We start from the raw sequence: 6,000 nt of genomic DNA, 5'->3' as shown, positions 1-6,000 counted from the left end.
ATAACAAAGTTTATTGTTATTTACATAAATACCATACTTTATAATTATATATATATATATATATATATATATATAATTAATATATTATTATATATTATTATATATATTATTGATAATATATATTATTATTATATATATTATTATTATATATTATTGATAATCAATAAAAAAAGAAAATTTTTCTTTATTTTATAGCATTACTGCAACGATAAATTCGTCTTTTATTATATTATCTTGTATTACTTCATTATTAGAAAGACAACTAAAATAAGGCATTTTAAAACATTTAGCTTTGATATTTTTTAATGGAATAATATCATAATCATGAGCTAATCTAGAACACTTGTAAATACCGACGGAGGATGAGTTGATGCCAATATTGTTAAAATCTGTTACTCGTAGAAATTTTTTAATAACAATAAAAAAATTATTTTCACATTGTAAAATATTTTTTACGCAACATATATTTGAGTCTGATAAAATACAACAATCGTCTTGTTGACTAATACCAATTGTAATATCCAAAGTTTTTAAAAATTTGTACTGGTCATACATCCTAGAATTATTGTCAGCATAAGGTAATGGACCCTGCTCGTGTTTTTTCCACACTTTTATATAATCATTTTGTACAATAGACTTCCTTTTGCATTGTTCTTGCTCCGCACGCCTTGCAGCAATTTGTTGTAAGGAAAGATGTGGTTTTCTACACATTCTTTTGAAATTAATTATGCTGTTTTCATAAGGAAATGCTGAATAACTATCTAAAGGGCCAAATCGAAGTACATCTTCGATTAAATGTAGAATTCCATGTATATTGTATGATAAAAAAGTTGGGCCATAAATGTCTTCAGAAAGCAACACAAATTTCTTTATAGCTATTTCAGAAAAAACTAGATTTCTATTTGTATTATATACCGACGAAACAAGAATGCGCATGGAAATATGGAAAAGTAAAAAATGATTATATACGTAATCTTTAATAACTCCTTTAAAACATACTATTCCAACATATATTAGGTGTACAAAAAAGTTCTGAGCTTTTTTTTGTAAAATTCATTCTTTATTCTATATATTTATAAAAAAATATTAATCAGCGAAATATTCTCCGTTTGCATCAACGACCTTTTGCCATATTTCGGGTAGCTTGCGAATTCCTTGACGATAGAAACTCACCGGCTTCGAAGCGATAAAGTCATCAATGCATTTTCGTATCTCTTCTAATCTCACGAAATGTGTATCAGCCAAATGATGCTGCAGCGACCGGAATAGATAGTAATCGGAAGGCGCCATGTCTGGGCTATACGCCGCGTGCGGAAGAAGTTCCCAGCCCAACGCAAAGATATGGTCCTGAGTCGCTTTCGCAACATGTGGTCGAGCATTGTCATGAAGCAAGATCACTTTACGACGTCCTTGGCCAGTAAATGGCCTCTTTTCTTCTAATGCATCGCTCAAATTGGTCAATTGTTGTTGGTAGCGGTCTGCCGTGATTGTTTCACCCGGTTGTAACAACTCGTAGTACAACACACCTTTCCAATCCCACCAGATACAGAGCAAAACCTTCTTGGCGTGGATATTGGGCTTTGGCGTCGATGTCGAAGGTTGACCAGGATTAACCCATGATTTTTTACGTTTAGGGTTATCATAAAGAATCCACTTTTCATCGCCTGTAATGATTTTGTGCAGAAAATCTTTTTTCCGGAACTTTGAAAGCAAAGTGAGTGCAGTATCACGCCGTCGATTTTTGTTGCCTTCGGACAATTCATGCGGAACCCATCTGCCTTCCTTCTGAACCTTTCCCATCGTATGTAATCGTACGGAAATGGCTTGTTGCGTAACGCCAAGCTGTTCTGCAAGCTCCTTTTCAGTTTGCGCAGAGTTTATATCCAGCAGTGCTTGCAATTCGTCCGTTTCAATCTTTTCAGGGCGTCCAGCACGCGATTCATCTTTAAGACTGAAATCTCCTTGGCGAAACTTTTGATACCATCTTTTACATGTAGCATGACTTACAGCGTTCTCTCCATATGCAGCACAAATCATTGCAGTGGCTTCAGCAGCATTTTTCTTCAGATGAAACGCGAAGTGGATGGAAAATCGAATATGCTCTTTTGTTAATGCCATCGTGAACACTACTGATTTTTGAATTTATGTGCATCAAACGCCAAACCATATGGCATTTTAGAAGGCCAAATAATAACGCTTTAAAACCGCAAAAGGGTGGGAAGATATATAAAATTTAAATTGTTATTTTGGTTGTATAAAATCTAAAGCTCAGAACTTTTTTGTACACCTAATAACATAATTTGACGCCACTGGGTGGCTTTAAATTGGTCACAGTCAACAAGCGATTCAACACGGCGTGCAAATTCTCGTGGACAATATTTCGATAGAACCTTCAACCGATTTGAAATAATTTCGATTTGAATTCCCGATAATTTAGTATTTTTCGTATAAGTCCCGCGTAACCATGTCAAAGTTAATTTTTTCATTACTCCTAGACAACACAGATGCATATATTCAAAGACAACATCTTTAACCATATTGAAAGATAAATAAGATAATGGACTTGAGCCTTTATGATGCTCCTGATCTATTTGTTGTTTGTATTCTTCATTTGTGCGTTGTGTATGCTCAACACCTCTAAGTACCATATATCTTCCAATACTAAACCCGTTAACTGTGCATTTTGAGCATGGACTGGAAGAACAGTGACCTTTATGTCCTAAAATAAATGCTCTAGCTGGCGCATCTGCGATAAAGCATCGTAATTTTATTAAGAATTTTTTATTTTTAAAGATAATTCCACCTTCATTAAAAATTTCATGTAAATCGGAGTTACAATACTGGAAAAACTCTTCTGCACTGTTAGGTTTTTTTGGACCTTTATATATGCCTACAGTTTCTGGAATAGATTTTGGAATATTAGCAATTCTGCATTGAATTGGCCAAATATCATGTTTCCCACTTTTATATAATTTTGCACCATCCGTACTAATATCAATTTCGAGAATTTCGGGAATCAATGACAAATTTACATATTCAAGGGTTTGAGCCAGACATTTCTTTACCCCAATATGTAAATATTCTCCTGGCTCAATTTTATATAAAATTGAACGAATGTGTGGTGTGAAGAGCAATGTTCGGATATCTTTGGGTAAAAATGTTAAGCAACTATGACTTCTTAAAACTGTTAAAATACGGTTACCCAAAATGTGATTTGCATCAACTAGAACAGCTGCTAAGTTTTTCTGAAAAATTACTTTATTATTTGTATTCATAACTTTAATCCTATCTACATTGTTTATACATGAATGAAGAGAATATTTATTTGCAGCAAGTTGTGCAATCGGAGCAAAAATTTCTTGTACAAAATAATTTTCGTTGCAGTCTTCAAAATTTTGAGGTTTTATAATATATTCTTTAACATTTTGAGATTCTATATTTTCAGCAAAGTTTTCAAGCGAAATATTTACAGGACTACTATCTATCAAAAGTGATTTTTTAACACTAATTGCTTTTTTTATCATTTGTTTCTGATGGGCTAATCTTAACCTTTGTTGCCTTTTTGATACAGCATGAAGAGACTTGTAGTAGCGCGAATTGTTAGTTTCCAATTGAATTTGCTTCATTTTTAAATTTGAATTAGATCCAGATTATTTACACTGCGAAAAAATTAAAATAAATAGGTACATGTAATTAACATACAACTTCTTGTTCAGTGAATGCATATAAATTGTTGTATAACTTTAGGAACGAAATTTAAGCGCATAATCTTTTATATTGTAATATTTTCTATTATATAATGAAAGTTTTAAAATAGAAAAGTGCAAAAAAGTTTCCAAGCATAGAACTAAACCACATAAAATAAAGTTTTTATTCAATAAAGTCATTGTATTACAATGTGACTTTATTACCAATGCTTTAATAAAAATGTTTGAATCTTTTATTCATACTACTGGACATTTAGATGTATCACTAAAAATCAAAATACAATGAATCATATTGGAAACTCACTTCGCTGGTATTCTAGTAATCAAACAGCTACGATATATAAAGTTTATATAAAAAAAATATCGAAGAACATGTATGTACATACATGCGTGCAGGAAGAAACAGAAGAAGAATAGAAACAATTAAATAGTGCAAGATTAATTTGATAAATTATAAATAATTAAAATTTCTTTAAATGTATTTTTCTCATTAATTAAGTTTATGCAAATATGCACTACTTTAAAATGTTCCACATATGCATCAGTTTAAAATTAAAAAGTTTTTAAGATTATTGATTGAAAAATTGACATTGAGTATACTAACAGAACAGAATTTGTAATGTGTTATTTCAATTTTGTAATATAAATACATATACAAATAATTAAATATTTAATTTTTTAAATAAAATAATTATCAAATAATTACCACTAAATTTACTTATATAAAGATTCTGTTCTATTAGATCTTTTGTTAATCTTTAATCCAAATTTCATAAAAATCCATTGAAATTTGTCATATAAAATACATTCTCTTCCTAGAGTATATTTTTCATGCATTTAATCAATATAAAAATGTTTGTTTAGATACTTAAGTCTAAGTTTTTAAATTAAAATCACTTTTTATATGCAATATGATAAAAAATATTATAAATAAAATAAAATAGTATGATAAATATGATAAACATAAAATAGAAAATTTAAACATTTTTTAATTCCATGCAACTAAATTTTCACTTTAATGATACAGTCTTTTTAGAAACAAAGATTGATTATTTTAAAATATGACTCTTTCATTTGGCTCCATTTATAAAATATGTTGCTATAATAAAGTTTGAATAAATATTTCTTATTGTTATTTGTTTTACATTGTTCAAGTAACACATGTAACAAAAAATTTAATGAAACAGTCTAAATTTTTTAATAATCTGTATTTAATTTTAACACTATTATTACTTTAAGATTCAATGTTTCTTTTGAAATATTTATGAATATAATTTAGAAGATACAAAATCTTTAACAATAACATATTTTAACTAATAATGGGCTCTTTTTATAAAATAATTTTAATTACAGAGCAGTATATTAAGAGTTAAAAGCTAGAACTCAAATACATTAATGTTTTATTTTAATTTTTATTAATTAATTTATATTAATTAATTTGTATTTGCAAGTAATTTTAATTTTTATTAATTAATTTGTATTAATTTGTTAAATTGAGCACCAAGATCTAGCTTAGACTCTTAATACACTACTTCATAATTTAAATTACTAAACTTTTAATCAATATATACACAAGTAAAAAGAGTAAGAGAATCAATCTTTCAAATATCTTTTCTAAAAATTACTCACTATTTTCGACTGAAGCAAAATTGAAATACAAATTTTTTTTGCTACTTTATTCATTTATTCTCCTCATTGTAATTTCAATTTTTTCATCGACAATAATTGAATGTTGTCTAATATTTTAAATATTTTCGTAGATTCTACCAATTACTTTTAATTTGTAATCAATTAATCCAAAAACATAATATAGAGCAAAATAAATAAAATATTTCAACTAAATATTATTTCATAACATTTAATGCAATTTAATATAATTTAATAAAAAGAATTAATAGTGCAAAAATACTGTCGTAGTGAAAGTTTATAGAAAATTTTTTTGAATGTGAATTATAATGTACAATATATTTATACTTACCGCATCGCAGTAAAACTTTTTTCGAGAAATGATATCAAAAAACGACAATGCTAAATTTATATCTATTATATAGTATATTATACATATATAGTAGTAAATAAACTGTGATACACTGCCAATTTTAAATCTGAAATTATTTAAAATAAATGCACAATTAACATATAAAATATTATTTAATAATCAATCCTACGGAAAATATGTGATTTACTTACATTATTCGCACTGATTATTCTTAGAGTTAGAGGTTATTGTGCGTCTTGCGACGTAGTAGTGTACTGCCGAGTCAGACTTTGTTATTCTTCTTTCTTCTAATGA

This window comes from Linepithema humile, chromosome 3 (assembly GCF_040581485.1).
Source record: "Linepithema humile isolate Giens D197 chromosome 3, Lhum_UNIL_v1.0, whole genome shotgun sequence".
Taxonomy (NCBI): Eukaryota; Metazoa; Arthropoda; class Insecta; order Hymenoptera; family Formicidae; genus Linepithema; species Linepithema humile.
Note: the sequence above shows the minus strand (reverse complement) of the source record.